This window comes from Podarcis cretensis (assembly GCF_951804945.1).
Source record: "Podarcis cretensis genome assembly, chromosome: 5".
NCBI classification, from domain to species: domain Eukaryota; kingdom Metazoa; phylum Chordata; class Lepidosauria; order Squamata; family Lacertidae; genus Podarcis; species Podarcis cretensis.
This window is the reverse complement of record NC_137174.1, coordinates 27,489,163-27,509,392: the sequence shown is the minus strand read 5'-3', so window position 1 is coordinate 27,509,392 and position 20,230 is coordinate 27,489,163. Positions and strand designations below refer to the sequence as shown.

General features: G+C 40.7%; 1 protein-coding gene across 3 annotated transcripts in view; it reads right to left on the bottom strand.

Moving 5' to 3' along the window:
- Positions 1 to 20,230, bottom strand: part of CABCOCO1 (ciliary associated calcium binding coiled-coil 1) — a 56,511-nt gene that overhangs the window by 7,496 nt on the left and 28,785 nt on the right. The window lies entirely within an intron of this gene.

Genomic DNA, 20,230 nt, shown 5'->3' with positions numbered 1-20,230 from the left:
ATTTTGTGGTGCCCACGGCAGTTTCTTAAGTTTTCAGATCTGCTCCTAGGATCAAAAGGGTTGGGACTCCCAGGCTATATTATTGAATGCCTTTACGACGCACTACAAATGCATTACTGGCCATTCAGAATTTCAAAATTATTCAAGCCTTAGCCATTAAGATGTTTGCATGTATACACATGTTTTTACAGTGACCTGTATACCTACAGTGGCTCTCCCTGCATTTTCTCTGCTGCTGTCGCCCTTTCAAACAGCCAATTATACTGACATTATCCCAGAACTAGCTGCTTTTGTGAGTCACAACAGCCCTAACATTTAGACAATAGCTTTTTTAAAAAAATGCAACTGCAAACAGAGAATTAAAATGAAGTATTTTCTTTAGTAACAGAGGTTTTTGAGCTGAACTATGCTTTGAAGCCAGAATGTAGTGATCTAAAAAGCGTTATTTGGCTCAGTCCTTCCTAAATTTTGCATTCATAACAAGTCCAGGGGAAAATCAGAATGAATGAATTGTGAAGAGAGCCCAGAGCCAAATGTATTTAAATGAATCCTTCTGATGCAATACTTTCCTTTAAAAAAATACAATTAAGCCTTTGTGTTTCTTTTAAACAAAACCTCATGTATACGATTACCAATGATTATGCAGTAAAATCTATTTAAAAATAGAGGAGACAAGGTCAGCACTATAATCCTCTTTTTAAAGTTGCAATTTTTCCAAGGAAAAAATTTACAGCTTTCTTAAGAATGTAGAATAAAGGTGTTTTGCTTCTACAAGCTTCAAGGGAATTAGGTCCACAAATGAATTTAAATTTTAAAAAACCGGATTATTATTTTTTCTAAGTTACAAAACATTTACATTTTCTTAGAATGTTTTTCACTTCCCTATGCAATGTGTCATCTTTGAATTACAAAAAAGTTTAAAAAGAATAAAGTAGTGATTATGCAAACCTATGTCTTGTAACGATTTGGCATTCTACAAAGTCAGATCCTCAGCAGTTTGGCTGCAGCGATGCAAAAGGATTTTGAACCAGGACTCTATAAGGCACTCTGGCTAGGTACATATTAACGGCTTGAAACATGGTGAGGTAACCCCTGCAGCCCAAGACACTTTTTTTATATTGCTATATGGACCAGAGAGGGGGCAGGGATGTCTTCACCCGATGCCCCAAATATGATTTGTTTCCCACACTGAACTTCACTACGGCTGTTAACTGCGCATGCGCACTGGCTGCCTGAAATGTGCACACCTCTGCTTAATTGAGGCTTCTGTTTTCTAATTGGATGGAAGCTGGTTTGAAGGAAAGTCCATCACACAAGAGTGTTTCTCATCATCACCATCTCAATTTATTACCCACCTGTTACCTTGAGGTAGGCTATGAAAACCGCATGAAGAACGCTGTGTGTGCAACCCAACTTTTCTAGAATTGCCCTCCCTCGTCTTGTACCATATTTTTCGCTCTATAAAGACACACTTTTCCCCTCCTAAAAAGTAAGGGGAAATGTGTGTGTGTCTTATGGAGCAAATGCAGGCGGGAGGCTCTGCTCAGCGTTCCCTTTAAAGAGCCGTGTGGAGCATGTGTGCGGCTCTTGGGGGCTTTTCCCCGAGGAGGGAGAAGAGCTGCCCTTCTCCCTGCTTGGGGAAAAGCCCCCAAGAGCCGCACACACACTCCGTGCACTCTTTAAATGGAGCGCGGCTCTTGGGGGAGCCTTAGCAATGCGCAGCCTCTTCCGAGCAGGGGATGAAGGCTCCCCTTGCCAGAGAGAGGCTGCACGCGGCTATCCCATAAGCCAGGACAGCCAGTGGGATCACTGCACTGTGATCCCACTAGCTGTCCTGGCTTCTGGGATTCAAAATTTTGTTTTTCTTGTTTTCCTCTTCCAAAAACTAGGTGCATCTTATGGTCTTATAGGTGCGCCTTATGGTGCGTCTTATAGAGCGAAAATACGGTACCTGTCAACCCACCCCTGAAATCTGGGAAAACGTCTGAAGAACCTTTCAAAGCAGAACAGCAGTCAAGTTGCTGCCGAGAACCCTGGCGTGTGCCTAAAGTGGGTTCTTTAGCGTGCAGCCTTGCAGTCTAAAAGTTAGCCTCCAAATATGCTTTCAATTTTCATGGGGGAGGGGAATAGGAAGTGGTACAACAGATCCACTTCCCACCATGTGTTTGCCATATGCTGTTTGTGGTTGACGTCCAGCAGCTTTGCTGTTTTTTGTTTTTTTTTAACAAAAGTGTGCAAGACAGCAACATTAAAACGGCATAAATAATAACAAATATTCTGGAGAACGAATGGAAAGGGGTTGCTAAGAAGGCCTAAGGAATGAGTTGCGCAGATGTGGTAGTTATTACAAAATTAACATTGTGCAATCTACCAGTATAAAACTCCACGTCCCCCCAGATGCTTTGCTACTTAAGTTCTCTTAATATGAAAATTATTGCACCGTTTATCTATACATAAGGTACAGTTACTGCTGTATAAATGGAGAGCTGATTGGTGGAAAAACATTTAATATTATACAAATGGCTCCATAGCATTAGCCACGGCACAGAATGCCTGCTCATGTAATATTACAGAGATGAAAGTCAGCTATTTATTTCTGACAGTTAACTCCAACCGCAAGAGACTCCAGCAGCATTTTTCTTTGCAGAAGAAGAAAAAGCTACCTATTCTACTTGAGCAATAACTGGAAATGAGGAGTGAGAGCAAGGGCAGAATGTTTTACTAATATGCCTCCAGAAAATCTGAATCTATCATCTAATACTGCTTAATTTTTCATTAAAAAGAGTGGATATTTGCAGCACAAGCTCCCCTCATTCCTCTCTCCTCAATCCCCCCACCCATGTTTACATCCATATTGTGAACACGTTATTAATGAAATGTTCAAACAGCAGGGATGACATTAGAACTGTGGTGATAAAATCTAGCCACACCTCTCCAAATATTTAATCACATTTTAGGAGTTATATCTTTGTCTTAGAGTTTGGGCCAAACCGGAATCACACTGAATTTCTATTCCTCCTCTCTTTTTTTGCTTGCCATGTCCAAAAAATTCTCTACCACGTATGGGACACAAACATACCATAGGCATATCCAAACATGTCTCATTTCTCAGAACTGACACAGGCAAGCTTGTAAACTGAATCACTTAGCTAAATTAAGGAAGCCTAAAGCTCACTCAATACTGTACTCTCATCTTTAGCTGTGCATTTCAGGTTTGGGGAATAAAAAGAGCACACATTAGATGTGCCTGTGCTTGTTTAACTGAAGAGTAAAGTGCTATGACTAATAGGTTACAAAGGAGTTGTTTGTGTAATATTAAAATCTGCTCTTGTTCTGTAGACAGAAAGCATGTTATTCCCTGAATTGAACTGTATCTTAGATTCATGTCCAAATTTTGCCTCCTATCGATTGACTCCAGATGGTACTCCTTGGCTGAGGTCCAAATAATTGCATAACTTGAGCCTTCCAAACACATCGCCATCATGTTTTGAAGCTGCTTTCAAAACAGTGAAAGCTAGAAACTTGTTAAAAGGGAAAATGAGATATCCAGGACTTAGGTGATAGCTTGTGAGGCCACAAAAAATATGACTGAGCCATGTTTTGTATTGATTAAAAAAACATTTTTATAGGGTCTTTCAAAGCAAAAGCAGTACAAAAATACTTTTAATAAGGCAGTTTGCAAGTAAAAGCCACAAAACAATAAAAACATCAAACACTATTAATTAAAAGAACAGGCCAAAACCTTCTTATTTCAATATTAAAAAAATATCAGCCAAAGTTAAAACTACAGTTCATAAAATGTAGATGGGCAGCATTATTCAATTAAAAACAGAATAAAGTATCCAGGTCTTTAGGGTTCATTTAAAAACAGAGAATGAGGCACGGGACCAAACTATCCAAAATGTATAAAACGAGATCTAACACTTGCTGGAGGTGTAAACAGGCAGAAGGGACACTGCTTCACATGTGGTGGGGTTGCCTGGGAACCTGATGGACACATCTGGAAGACACCATCCCCTTCATCCAGCTGTGGGGCCTATGGGCCATCTGTTATTCCTCCTGGGATGGTGTTTTATATAAGGTGCACCCAGGCTTTCCCTGTCCTTCTAATAAATATGAAAATATCTGCATAAAGCTACTTTACAAGTATGAAGCATATATTGGACAGCAAAACATTTTAATGGCAGAATTATACTGACAATCTAGGAAGCTGTGCATCACTTTAGCAGCAACTTGGCCTCAAGGACATGAGATTCATCTGAAACGCAGTAATCTATACTAATGAATATCAACATGGAATTTTTAAGTGATGTTTAGCAGCAGCACAATGCTTTATGGTTTCAGCTCCTCTACATTTAATCCACAAATTGCTGACAGAAAACACACAAATATTTCCCGTTAGATTCAAGCTATTAAACAGTTTTGAAACACTCTCCCGCAGGTCAACATAGATAATTTTCTTGTTACACCAATGAATGCTGCTGATTTGTCTACTTAGTCAACCAGTCAGAGTACTATTGGCAGAAAACAACCAATTCCCATCTACATATTGACACCTCAGTTTTTAAAAAATGCATGACGCAACATAAAATAAGGTCCAAATAACTGAGATACGTCAGTTATCAGTTCCCTCCTGACTTATCAAATTTCACAACCCTTATCCCATGTAGATCAACACCATGGCTGCCTTATGCTAGCGTTTTTCATCTCACTTTCCCCTGAAGAATATTCTACCTTCTAGGGCCTCCCAATCCAGCATCAGCCATATGCTCTACAGGTGAGCATGCAGGGATCTCTGCAAGAGGCATACGTGATAATCTCAGCACTGGCAGCTGATGTGGAATAAAGCAAAATCTCTGACCAGGCACATGTCGCCATAAAAAGATGGAGGCCACAAGTATTTTTTTCTTTTTAAAAAAACACAATAAAAAAGGTAAAGGGACCCCTGACCATTAGGTCCAGTCGTGGCCGACTCTGGGGTTGTGGCGCTCATCTCGCTTTATTGGCTGAGGGAGCCGGCGTACAGCTTCCGGGACATGTGGCCAGCATGACTAAGCGTGGCAAGTAAACACAGAGAAGCGAGTACTTCATTAGAGTGCCCAATGACTGGCTGTCAAGTATAACAAAGCTCTCCCCAAGGAGCAGAAAACAGACTGGACCCCTATCCAGATAAACCAGCCCCCTCCACAATACTAGATGGGATGTTGGTAGGAGGGGGACAGGCTGACAAGTTGTAGATTTTTGTTGAGGGAGAACAGAACGGCAAACCAACTTTCTGAAAACAGGGCCACCTGCCCCTTCCCAGGGAACTCTGGGAATTGTAGCTCTGTGATGAGAATAAGGATCTCCTAAAAACTCTTGGCACCTATGACCAAGGATATTTTGCAAGGGGGGTGGGCAGGGAGCTATGGCTGTTTAATTGGTATCATACTGCTTTAAATGTACAGCGCCGAGGTAGCCTAAATGACTAACAGTGTGAAAAAATACTTAGTGTTGCCCTACAATACTCTATAAAACCCATCTTTCTCCATCACCCAGTGTTTCAAAAGTCATTTCCAGTTACCTCATCTCTCTTTTGTGGAAGAGCTGTCACAGAGTGAATGCATCAGAGACAAAATACTGCACAACAGCTAACAGTGTGGAGGCCATTGAAGAATGTGTATCAAAGTTCTTTTGAATCCTTGCAGGCATATACTAAGGCTGCCAAAACCCAACTCATTTCCAGCTTATGTATGAACCACTTTTTTTTTTTAGTTCAAAGTAACTGGCATTTAAAAATAAACTTGTCTTAATCCAGAAACAGCAGGACACAAAGTTGTTCAAAGATACAAAAACCGTACTAGTTTCTTTTATAAATACTATGCATTTAGTTAAATGTGTGGGTTGTAAGGAGACGTAAAGGCAGTAATGTTGTGTCCTCTGCCATTAGATACAATATACAAAGAGCTTAAGTCTTTTCCACAAAGCGTGCAACTTTCTGTTAAAATAACCATTTATTCTTTGGACTGCAAATTCAATTACTGATTTTATTGGAATCATATTCCGCTGCGGAAACAAGCACACAGAGAACCAAGCGGAAACTCAAGCCGTTTTTAAAAACATTCCCAAACAGGCACGATTGTGTGAACAAATTGGTTGTGATTATTCCTTGCCTGTGAAAAGCAATGTGTTCCAACCTATTTCCATATTTTTAATTAACACCTACTTAAAAATAAACTCGTACCATAGCTCACTTTAATCATAAAATGGAGGAAACACTAAATTCACTTTATCAGAAAATTGACTAGAGATTGTTTGAGTGACTGTTAGTTTTCATGCCTGCATCATTAGAATTAGGCTATTAGCATGCACTTCCCCTGCTTTGGAATGTTGAAACAGCATCCTTCTAAATGGTCTAAATCCCCACACCTTGTGCCTCAAGCTGTGGAGAAGCCAAGTCAATGGCATGAGCAGGACAGGGATTATTTGCCCTAATATCCCCCATCCCATGTGACCTCCTTCCTGCCACTGCATTCCAACGCCTTCTCCTCATTCAAACAAACACTCAGGTGGAGGTGCTCCAGAAGTATCCACACAGCATCCACTGCAGCCCGCACACTCATGGTTCTATCTGGGATGGGGCCATAGCTCAGAGGTACGACATGCTCTCTGCAGGTCCCAGGTTCTACAGTGGCATCTACAGTGATTAGGTGAGGGGGAAAGCTTTAGGGAAGCTTCTTATCACATGAATCGGTGTTCTTCAACTCTGGGCCCCAAGTGTCTGCTGGAATCCCTGATCAATGGCTAAACAAATCTGCCTGGGAATGTTGCCAGGAGTCCAACAACATCTGGGGAGCCAAGGTTGAAGAACGTTATTCCAAACTTAGGAGAACATAAGTTGTATGTAGTTGACCTTTCTTTCCTCTTCAACAACATTGTTGTGAGCTAGGTGGGTCTTTTTTAAAAAGCCATGTTCCAAATTTATACTTATTTTTGGTCCCCAGGGTTGCACAACTAAAGTACATCAACAATGTGTGATGGAGGCTTAGAATATCTATACAGTGGTACCTTGGGTTACATACGCTTCAGGTTACAGACTCTGCTAACCCAGAAATATTACCTCGGATCAAGAACTTTGCTTCAGGATGAGAACAGAAATCGTGCTCCGGCGGCGTGGCAGCAGTGGGAGGCCCCATTAGCTAAAGTGGTGCTTCAGGTTAAGAACAGTTTCAGGTTAAGAACGGACCTCCGGAACGAATTAAGTACGTAACCAGAGGTATCACTGTATTCATTTCAGGACTGTTGAGGCACTGAGTTGCTCCTTCCCTGCCCAAATTGGTGGTTAACAATTCAAACTACAGTGGTACCTCGGGTTACATACGCTTCAGGTTACAGACTCCGCTAACCCAGAAATAGTGCTTCAGGTTAAGAACTTTGCTTCAGGATGAGAACAGAAATCGTGCTCCGGCGGCGCGGCAGCAGCAGGAGGCCCCATTAGCTAAAGTGGTGCTTCAGGTTAAGAACAGTTTCAGGTTAAGTACGGACCTCCGGAACGTATTAAGTACTTAACCTGAGGTACCACTATATAGCAAAACTATACAGCCCTGTGCCAGGTTCAATTCTCCCCTCCTGCAATGTATAATGATACTTGGACATAGGTAGCAAGTTTTTCATGTTTCTTACAAACAGGCAATTCCTCTCTGGGACACCTGTAATTGTCACATGCCTTTTAACAGCAGCTTAGAATCTACTTTGATGATGTAGCCCATGCAAGGAAAAAAAGAAAAGAAAAGAAAATATGAAAGTTAACCAAGGTCCTCCTCTCTTTCGACTGATTTCTCACTGTAGCTTTTAGGACTGAACAAGCTGCCCATGATTGATATGTTTATTCCCGCTGTGTCTCTTATCCCCTTTATATATAACATGGGATTTTGCTCATTAGTCACTTGAAGGAAAATACAGAGGACAAGCTGTTGACTGATACGACGCTTGCTCTAGTTTTTCAAAAAACATAATCATAGGATCATAAGGCTGACAGGGCTCTGAACATCTCTGTGGTCCAATGAATTAAGATAATGAAATAAATGGGACTTACTTCTGAATAAACATGGCTAGGCCTAGGCTGAAAAACTGTACATTTTCTGTGGTGTGGTTTAAAGGTCAAGGGAACCCCCACTACCAAAGAATAAAAATCAATACAGTAAAGGTAAATTAAATATACTCTAAGCTGTGCATTCAGGCAGGATTCTCCATGTATTCACCCATATTTTAGAAGATTTTAATGGGCCTCAAACCAAGAGCAGGAATAGTCAAGGGACACAACATTGGAAGATAAAAGCTACATACACACCGTCCATTTAAAGCACATTACTTCCACTAAATAATCCTGCGAACTGTAATCTGTTAAGGGTGTTGGGAACTGTAGGGAAAACTACAGTTCCCAAGATTCTTGGTCAGAAGTTATGTGCAATCCTGTTCATTACAGCAGGTAAGGGGAAGGCAGGCAGGAGAAACGACAATGGCCTCAACCCCGATTCATCAATGAATGTGAAAGCACTGGGGGGATCTGGCAACCATAAACTCCAGGGTAAAATTACTGCAATACGGCATAAATTCACATTGCATTGTAATGCCAATTATGCGTTACTTGTGTTTGTAAAATCACAGTAAGGGAAATATAAGCTCATCTGGGGCCGGGTGGGGGTTCTTTCTAAAAACCAACCAGCTCGCTAACAAAATGTTTGAAAGCCTTAGCGCCATATCACAGTTGAAGATCTAAAATGAACCACTTTTCTCAAGGAACTAGTGGCCTCCAGTGTAACACATGAATCAAACCAGCTGTGTGTTCTATTATAAACAATTTTAGATCAAACAAGACCAACATGTGAGTTGGATGAAATTCAGTTAAATGGTGCTAAACAAGGCAGGACAACAGAAAACTTATCAAACTAACTCCCCAGACCAGGCAAGCCATAGAAGCTGCAAAACTGGGAAAATGGGAACTGTGATATATTCAGAAGCCAGAAGTGTTGTTTTTATTAGGCCTTAGACAGCATCGGAAAGTGTTATTTCCAAGCGTTGTTGGGCTTGAAATAGTTTCTACTGTGACTTGCTTTGAAAACTGCCAGCAAATCATGTTATTAAATCAGGGTGTTTAAAATGTGTTTAACTAAGAGTGGGAAGAAACAATAACCATCTTCAACCAAATAGTTTCCCCCTGAAGTGAATTGTTACATAACACAGCCATTTTACTCCTTATCCCTTGCCATCTGTAATTTAATTTCCATTTCTTAAAAGCGTGAGAGATGACATTTGTTTAAACAAGATCCCCATAATCATGAAGGGTTTAACCTCAAGCTGAGATTCATGAGAAAAGGTTCTGTGCTGCAGAAAAAACAGTATGAAGCTTCAGATGCAATTGGGAATGGGTGAGGAAACAGAACGTTTGAATGCTTGTGTCCAACCTTCTCTGCTTTGTGACTCTTTTTCCATTCTTCTGGAGGGAACATCAGCTGAAAGATTTTTCTGTTTGACATTCTGTTTGGAGCCAAATGTTCACATAATTCGGACCAATCTCTGCAGGCCTGTTATGAGTCTCAATGTTTCAAGTTTCACCTCCATAGCAAATAGGATAAGGATTTAAGATTTATGTTGACCAACACCATGGATGAATTAAGACAGGAGTTGTGATTTTAATTTTTTAAAAGAGATTTTACATTCATACGGATGTCTGAATGAAAGAGAGGCTATTCTTCTAGTGTTTGCTGATTCTTATGTAGCCAAAATGGTACAATCCAGGCTGAAGAGGGAGGCTTGACAGCACCCTAGGCTTTTCAGAAGGACCAGAAGAAAACACAGCTCTGGGAGAAAATCCTAAGGAAGAAAAAGCTTCAAACATAACCCAGTGAGGACTAAGCATGCTCAGAAGCCAAATCTGACCAGGAGGGCAGGGAGACAGAAAAGCAGGTGAATGGGATAGGAATGGGATATCCAAGGAAAAGGGAATGGCTGGTTGGTTAGAGTCCTAAACAGGGATGTTCCGCACATTTAACATTTTGTTGCAGGTCTCACTTGTCCTTCAAAAAAATATGTAATTCAGGAAACCAGTCCTATTATTGAGGACTATATGAACTGGATAAAGATCATGAATAGAGTGCTGTGTGCTAGCCTGACAAAAATAGTTACTGTGTTCTCCTGGTGAAACAACAAGAAGTTGCATGAGGCTAGCTACAGCTACAGCTACAGCTACACTGTTCAGGTATGCCAACCCATCAAGGTCACAAGTGTGAAGAAAAGGAGACATGGTGAGATGAAGTAGTTAGCACTGAAATAATCCAACATTTCAATGGGACTTGTATCTAAGGGATTGTGCATTTAAAAATTGTGAGCCAGGCAAAAGAAATTAAAGCGGTTTGGGTGTCAAACACAGATCTGAAATTGCACTGGCATTGCTCTCCAAGGATATCTGGAACTGCCCAACCATCAATCAGCAATTGTGAACCTGTAAGCAGGGGTAACACTGAATATGGAAGAAAGAGCCAGCAAGGAAGGGACAGCAAAGAAGGTACAAGAACCGAGCAAGAGAACATGCAAAAACACCAGCTTGGCAAGTGCTCTGCTATGCAATTTCCACTTTACATTGGCCTGATTTATTGGATGCAACCCCAGTACATGCCACATCATCACCATACAAACAATAAAACGGGAGCTTCGCTCTGCGTCTCCCTAACAGGAGCAAAATTTATGGGTCCCACTCTTATACATGGTTCATGCAGAACTAAATGAGCAACAAAAATGCTTCAACTGACAGAAAGCTTTCCTTAAAGAAAAAAACCTTGCCCATCTGATTGTGCAAATATTATCTTCTGTGTTATTTACACCTATAGGTATACTCTGCCAATAAATTATCATACTTTTCCGTGTATTAGACAAGGGTTTTTTACTCCAAAATAAAGTAAAAAATGGAGGTCATCTTATACCTGGATAGTGCAGTGTGGGGATGAGTGATTGGTTGCATCCGCAAGAAGGATCTAGCAACTGGGTGGGTAAATGGTGTCTGCTGCAAGGGCTGCTTTGTCAAATGGGTGGGTTATTAGAGGATGCATCAAGGGCTGCTTTGGATTGGCTGCTGCTTCAGCAATTTGGCTTGCGTTGCTTGCGATTGTTAGCGTTTGCCAGTTGGGTGAGTGGTATTTGGTTTGGCATTCCACCCCCAATTGCTCATTTTCTTAAATTTGAGCCCCCCAAAATAGGGGGGCATCTTATAGACGGAAAAGTACGGTATCTTGTAAACGAAACCGGATGCAGAGCTCCCTATGCCTGAGATCATGTCCAGTAGAACCCCTGCTCTGCTTTGTATTTAAAGATGATAAATGAGTTCCTTCCTCATGGAAATGAGTTATAGACACCAAAGTAACGCCTTATCCTGTCCCTTAACTCCTGGAACATCACATCACTTGAATGCATGTATGTTTAAAATGAACAGCCACTCAGCCACCAATATTCTAATTTACTCAGAGCTGCTGATTTTAAGAATCTTTTTCCATTGACTCTCCCAACCCTTCCTCTCCCGCTGATTTTTTCCTCAATATTCCAGCTTGATAAGAACAGGACAGGTCAGAGCAGACTCCAACAATTGCTGATGACATTCCATGTATCTTTAAATTAGACATTTCCTACAGGAAAGCAGCAGCCCCCTTTGATCATTATATGTATATTGGATCTACTTTATGATTTTTTAAAAACCAAAAAAACACCCACCCAACCCAGTAACATTACAACCAAAATTTATAATAAAAATCATCACATAAGATCTCAATCAAACTGAGTCACACTATCAGCTTCCAAGTCAACATGCTGCCAGTAAAGTTGGCAAATTGCCCAGAAAAAAAGTGGGCAGCAGCTGGTGGATTTGATTACCATCTGTAAATCTTCTAATGTGTAAAGGTAAATTGTTTTGTCTCCATCTAGTGATCAATCGCATTTAGGAGAAAAGCTGAGTGGAATTTTAAAATACTAATAATTGGGGAATATCTTTTGGGGAATAACTCAAGCATCTTGACTGAAATATGTGTTCTAGGAAAACAACAACTTTATGTATGACACGGACTTTAAAAGGATGGCTTTAAGCAAGTGTGAGCCAAGTCTTCAATATAAAGGGTATTAACCAGATTTCATAAGCTTCCATTTATTTCAATTTCAGCACATTAGAACACAACGCACAGCAAACCGTGAATGGGGAACACTTTGTCCCCAAGTTATTGGAGACCAGGGTGCATCCCTATGGTCACTGGGAATGTTCCCTGAGTTGAATTTAAGGCATTTTAACCTTAAATTTCATGAAAAAAAGTGTAACGCTTTTTCCTTCCACCAAGGCCCTGTCAGGTTTCACTCAGACGTATCAAACAGAGGACCAAATAACCCGAGCAACTATAAGAGTGACATGCTAAGATTGTCCTTATTTTCTTCTCGTCACAATAAGTTTTCCTTATAGACCTCCTACTCTACTTTCAAGAAGGTTATGTGCAAACTTGGATGTAGGAATTCTTGCGAGTGAGAATGGGCCTGCCTAGGAATCTTGATGTTTGGAGTAGTCAGGGAACAGCATACATGCCTCAGAGCTCAAATCTGACCCACAAGGCCCTAGGTGCTGAGTCCTAAAAGTCAGATACTGATGAGCTCATCACCCAAGAGTGTTTCTTCCATAACAGCTATGGACTGACAGCCCACAGGAATGGAGTTACTTCACTTCAATAGCTCAGCTGATAAAGTAGGACGGGTCTCTCAGTAAATGTGCCTTTTAATCATCAGGCATGAGGAATTTCTGTTGGGTTGGGGTCTCTATCTCCACTGCTTTAATCCTGGGTTGGGGGTTCCTGGCTCCAGTGTTGACACTTCAACACATCTTGAAGCATAATTTGCTTACAGTTGATGATGAAGGAACTGGAACATCTCTGATTATATTTCCACAGGGCACCCAGCAGTAGTCATTCTTAGCTAGCCAAAAATATGTCGGTGAAGGACCAGGAGGATGCATGAACTGAACTTTAGCATCCCTTTCCTCTACACAGCTGTCTAGGAGAAGTGTTTTACACAAGAAAATGAACAAAGGTTCCAAGACGTATTTTATTTTTTATTAAATAATTAATAAAACTTAATTTTTAAATATTTTATAACCACCAAAAACACCCCTTATTTTTAAAACACAACCAGTTCATGGTTAGCCCATTCTACAGAAAAAAGTATGATACATGTGTTAGCTGTGGTTTGCGCGCTATGGCTTATTGAACCTACCAAGGTAGAAAATGACTAAAATTCACTTTGAATGGTCGGCGACCTTTTTCTGTGACACTTAATGCCATTTTTATACCTTATTTTGAAAGAGACCAAAACTAGCTTTATTTTGAGACCCAAATAAGCCCAATTGGTTGAAAAATATGTGGAACAGGAGGTTTTTTCTAAACTGATGCAGAAATTGCATTAGCCTAAATCGCACGAAATTTGGAATTTAAAAAAAAATTCTCCTGAGCCCAATTTTGGACCCCAAAAAACTTTAAAAATTAATTTGATGTTATCTTGCAGGTATGTACAAACACAAAAATTCTGAACAAAATCTGAGACGTGAGAGCACAGTCGAGTATTAAAATTAGGTGATTTGGCTGGAATGACCCAGATACAATGTCTGAAGAAGAATCTAGACTAGGGTTTCCCAAACTTAGGTCTCCAGCTGTTTTCGGACTATAACTCCCATTCTCCCTAGCTTGCAGGACCAGTGGTCAGCATGATGGGAATTGTAGTCCAAAACCAGTTGGAGACCCAAGTTTGGGAAACCCTGATCTAGACCATGTAGCAAGTTATCTCTGCAATCTGTGTTAAGCTTTTAATTGAAGTTTTCCCTGTCCATCTTCAAAGTAAATTGTAGACATATCATTTAAAAGAAATGTTGTGGCTGCTGAAAAAATTGAACATAATGAATGTTTTCTTATGAATGTCTATGAGAACTCTATGATTCATGCATGCAGTAAGCTCCACCAACCCGATATCTTTTAAATAAGACATTTATTTTGATTTACTACAAAAAAATGAATCACTGTAACTGATTTTTTTTTAGTATGAGTAGGTTTCCATATCCAATTCTTTGTTGTACTTGGAAAAAGACATTTACTACTTTGTAAGAAGTTCAGCTAAAGGGACTCTGGTGTAATTGCAATTCTTATACATGCAGTATGACCTCAACTCGTGCACCAACAAAATGTCAGATTTAATCAGAAGCAGATCTACTGCATAAAGGCTGCTTTTATGGAAAATGTGACAGCCCAGTGAGATGCTCAGCTGTGAGAACAGGGAAAAAATAAGAGTTGATGTGTACCAACAGCAATTGTGCTAATTTATTATAAATTATGAATCCTTTTTTGTGGAAGAAGTAATAATGGATAAGTGTAGCTTTGGGCTAATTTTAATTCTCTCTAAATAAGGATAAGTGATGTTGAAATAACTTAGAAGAAGAAAGAATGCAGAACGCTCCAAAGAGACTTGCTCTGATTTTGTCCTTGTTCTTAGTGTTTCAGTGCTAGCTACAGCATCTTATCCTGCTTCCACGAAAGGGTGCTAGTGATGGAAAGCAAACCTTGCTGTATGAGGAATAGTTTTACTCTCTTTTTGCTACTTAAACAAACATAGGAGAAAACCAAGAACTATGCCATCTTAAGATTTATCAAATGCTATGTGATAAGAGGCAAAATAGACAAGCTGAAGATGTTTGTGAATGGGAAGAAATGTTGGGGGTAGAGGGGAAAGCTGCCACAAGAAGTTTGGAATTGTATCTGGGCAAATCTGAACAATTATGCAGTTTGTTCTGTATCATTGTGAGAATTCTGCAAAATCATGGATGCGATTAAGATTTGATTGATGATAAGAGGATGGAATTGGGGAATGCGGAAGGCAAACTTCATTCACTGTTGGTGGATGTGCCCAGAAGCAAAGAAGTATTGGCAAAGTATTGTATATAATATTTCAAAATGTTCCCTTTCCTTACAACCTAAAGTTTTACTGCCGACTTATTTGAAATATACCAAAGCGTAGAGTACTATTGTACCATATGGCTGCTAGTTTTCACTCCACGGTTAATAATTTTATTTCATGAGTTTGTGTACTTGATCACAATCATCTCTAAGTGGTGTACAGAAGACCCAAAACAATAAGGCTAGAACGAGTTAAAACTCAAAATCAGAATTCAATTAAAAATGGCCTACTGGAATAAAAACAAAGTTACACAAAACTGGGCCCATAGTATTGAGGCTCATGTTACTTTTTGAACTGTAAAAACTACAGGATCAAGCACACATCCTTCATACAGGTCAAACGCAGACAGTCTTAAAGCCAAAGTGAGAATAAACTGGAACTTTGTGAAAAAGTTAACCGTAGTTACAGTAATGAGCACAACTACTGTTTCTTGTCTCTATTTTGCTCACCAAGGACTGCAGTACAGACTGAGACTTGCCCCTTTACAGATACAGTGGTACCTCGGGTTAAGTACTTAATTCGTTCCGGAGGTCCGTACTTAACCTGAAACTGTTCTTAACCTGAAGCACCACTTTAGCTAATGGGGCCTCCTGCTGCTGCCGCACCGCCGGAGCACGATTTCTGTTCTCATCCTGAAGCAAAGTTCTTAACCTGAAGCACTATTTCTGGGTTAACCTGAAGCGTATGTAACCTGAAGTGTATGTAACCTGAGGTACCACTGTATACCACTAGAGCTACACTGTGAGGGCTACTGAGTCTCACACAATGCGGTTCCTTAGCAAAAATTATGAGACACGGGAAACTGCTTTGATCCATTTGGACTGTTGCAAAGTGGGGGAACATCTGCTCTGCATACAGAAGGTTCAGTCGCCCACAGGTCCAGGTAGGTAGGCTGGGAATGTCCCCTAACTGAAACCGTGGGGGAGCAGCTACAAGTCAGTGCAGATAATATTGAGTTAGATGGACCAATGGTCTAGCTCCATTGCAGCTACCTAGGTTCCTCTTTGGAAAAATCCAAAAGCGACTGTAGGATAACATCGTTAGTAGGACAAACAAAAATGTCACAAAATAGTGAGCAAACTTCCATGTTCCCCAGAACAATTCTTCAGGACGGATGCTGAGCAAAACAGAACAGCGGAGTGGGGGAGAAAAAACTGGCAATGTTGGAATCCGCCCAGCATGAACTTAACCTTTTTTAGCTTCTTTTTCACATCTTCCCCTGTACAAGACATCCCCTGTACAAGACATCCAAACTGTAAAAGGGGCTTTGGAAACACTCAAAATGAAAATTTCCAGGACAGATCCCTTACCAGGAAGTTATTTAAAACTCACCAATTCTATTGTTTCCTATTTTTGCAGACAGCTCACAGATTAGTGCTTATGGGAGTTGAACTGTTCCCAAAATGACCCTGCTTGGCATCTGTAGTCATTTAGCATAGCTAGCAAGCTGTCTTCTGTCTGCCACCCCCACCCCCTTGAAATCAACCGAAATAGGAGAAATTCAAAACAAGGTCCTAACACTGAAATGAGATCATCCATAAAACGTTATCACACACTGATGCTCTTTTAAACAGCACCTCCAACCCCTTGTCATCTTATGCTTAATTTTAGCTAATACCCAATATTTTGTCATAATCTTGATGCCTCCCTTATCTAAGCATCTGGAGGTGAAAAGGACAGGGTGTGAAGAAAGAGTTGCGAGTGGAGCAGGTGGAGCAGTGCCCCTTTCCCCATCCTGTGGAGCCCATGGGAAACTCAACAAACCTGCTATACCTGGAACCGAGAGCGGAGACTGCAGCTGAATGGGACATAGCTGTGGGAAGTATGAGGAAGTACCTTCCACCTTGGGCCTGCCCATAAAAAACAAATCTAAATTGAGAGACTAGAGTGATGCTATTTCCAGGAACTCTTCTTGTTGCGAGACTTTTGTGGGTGAGCTGAGAGTTGGACCCAGAGGACAAGAGGGAGGGTGTGTAAGAAGGCAAATGGATTGATATTGGTTTATATATATTAGTAACTTTGTATTGATGTAACGTTTTTATATGTAACTGTGCATTTTTGTAATACTGTAAGTTGTCTATTGTTGCTTCAGTACACTGCTTAGAGATATTTTTAGTATATTAAGCAAGGGGGAAATAATCAATTAATCAATGCATAATATAATTTTATGGATGACCTCAAATCCTGTGCCCTTGTACCAATTCCCCAAACAACATAATTCCCCAAGCAACATAATTCTACCACTCGTTTTGTTGAATCAGTCATTTTTGGAAATAGTTGCAAGTCAGTGACAATATTTGCTGCAATCCTATACCTACTGACCTGGGAATAAGTCCTGTTGAACTCGAAGAGTCTTATTTCAGACATGTATAATTGTACTGTTAACTGAGAAACCCAGCTGCCATCCCAATATTACATCTTCTCAAGTTTATTTTGTTTCTAAAGATCAGAAGCCCTTTCCTCTAAATGAAATCCCTTTATTGAAGAATCCAAAATACTCACACGTACGCTTCATGAATATTCACAGGAAAACATAAAAGCATACCCTCTGAACGGAATTTTCATACTGAATCCAAAATGTAGCAAATGAATGTAGCCTAACAAAGCATTTTTTGAGAGAGAGATTAAACTTCTTGTTAAACTTGAACAACTGAAATTGCTGATGCCCCATCCTCTTTTCTGTGAAAAGGAGCCGATATGCAGAGCAGACATTAACAGGCTACTAAATAACTTTTATCCCTACATTTCGCCTTTAGAAATGTTTTTCAAGGCATCACTCTTGCCTTTATCAGACAGAAGCTAGCAACCAAAACAATTCAGCTCCATCTTCTGTTCTTGACCTCGTGAGGGACTCTACGCTGCGAAACAATGTAAATGCTTAAGACTGAAACATTCTACTCTCTTCTCAAATTTAATCACCGATTACTTCCTCCCTTTTATCCAGCTTTTGCAAAGGAGCAGATTTTCTAGACGGAATTTGCATTCTCCATGAATCATGCCTCTTGGTGTACTGACATACAACCCAATGGGAAAAGGTAACATTGCATCTGGGGTAAAAAATGTAAAGGTAATGTAGCCTTATTGGAGTTCACCGATTGGGTCTGCGTTGCTCCCGGACAGGAGGAAGGAAGTCAAATGACACCGAGGTTGGTTCAAAGAAAGAGTTTATTCTGCTCTCTGGATAGCAGAAGCACTTGCGTGATTAGTCCACAGCAAGTTCAAAGAAATGAGAAGTTTCATGCAGTATATATATCCTCCAGGCACCCTCTCCCTCCTTCCCCAGGAATCCAACCACATCAGCCTATGTACGCAGGTTGACATCACAGATGTTCCTGCTCCGGCACTCTTAACCATAAAAGGGTATTCCTTCCTATGCTTCTGACCATAAAAGGATCTTCCTTCCTGTACTTCTGACCATAAAAGGATCTTCCTGTTCCTACTCTTATCTTGGAGCAGGAGGTCACCATCTCCGAGAACACACTGGCGCTGTTCCCAGACTGGGTCTGTGGTCTTTGTGGTCAGGACATAAGATAAGGCACAGACGTGTCTTCTCTGTTCTACTGGTACAGTGAAGGCCATACTTGCCGTCACAAACTGATAAAGGAGAGAGCTTTGAGCACAGCCAGGTTTTTGTTTATACATTGACTCAGAGCTCAAGTTAATTGATTTTAGCTAAGGAAAAATAGGGATTTTGGTGCAGTTTCAAACTGCCTGCACAGTCAGTTTTGGGTTTGGGAAACCCATTCCTTCAGTAAAGGACCCCTGGACAGTTAAGTTCAGTCAAAGGCGACTATGGGGTTGCGGCACTCATCTCACTTTTCAGGCCGAGGGAGCCGGCATTTGTCCACAGACAGCTTTCCGGGTCATGTGGCCAGAATGACTAAACTGCTTCTGGCGCAATGGAACACCATCACGGGAGCCAGAGCGCACGGAAATGCCGTTAACCTTCCCGCGAAACTGGTATATACCAAGTCAGACACATTGGCCCATCTAGCTCAGTATTGCCAACACTGACTGGAAGACTATCCAGGGTTTCAGGCAGAAATCTTTCCCAGTACCTATTTATCTACTTGCACTCATACGCTTTCAAACTGCTAGGTTGGCAGAAGCTGGGACGGAGCTCAGAAAATGGCACCCATTGTTAAGCTACAGCAAGGCCAAGAAACACAATGCACTGGGAAGGATGGTTAGTATACAAAAACCACAGCATAAAAAAGGTGGGAAGGGCAGGTTGTTCTTTGGCCAACTGTGGTCCAGAGGTTTGGTGCAGCCAGCCCTTTATAGGCTAGGGACGGACTGGAATGAAGCCTGCTCCACTTCAGTCCTCTCCCAAGCACGGCCCACTCGGACTGTCCAGACTGTCCAGTTTCAAATGCCTGCATTGCAGGTTGTTGGACCAGATGACCCTCAGGGTCCCTTCCAACTTTACGATTCTATTGAATGCCCTTGACATTTATTACCTTCATTGTATTTTGCTTTGTATCCTGCAAGTTGGGCCGAGGGGGGGGGGCGGGGGAGAGAGACACAACAACATAAATCACTCCAGGCAATGATACTATTTTCCATTGTACTGCACTTCAGATTTAAAATATTCAAAAAAAATATATTCAAGTTGCATTTGTCAAACATGATTATTCCCTTAGTGCTTATAAGCTTGCTTAATATAAACTGTCTGAAGCTGAAATTAATAAAATTTACCAATGGCTTATTATTATTATTATTAGTCAGTGAAGCTTGTGGACCATAACTGACTGGAATCCTATTGTTTTCAGTTGTCACAAGCAACTTTAGTTGGCTTTTCCCTCACAATCTCTACGACCACAGCATTAACCCATTTTCAACCACCTCTACAACATCAACATTTCAGTATTTCTAGATTCATGGCAACCGGACTTTAGTAGTGAGATAACCTGCATCAGGAATAACCTGTGTCCCTGTTTGTATTAATTGACAACATTCTGGTTTTTGATACTGTTGACTGTGGTATCCTTCTGGGGCGGGCTTATTTACATTGTTGCTACAGTTCCTCAATCTGGGTTTAGTGTGTGTTTTAAAACAGTTACTGTACAGATACTATACACTGTATAATATGTTTTTATCATAGTATACATATATAGGCTGTAAATGTCTTTGAGACTATATTAAAGTGATCTGCGAGTCTAATAAATGAAATCAAAACAATCCTAAGCCCATTTTATTATAGAAAAATTATTTTTATTCATGCAACCGT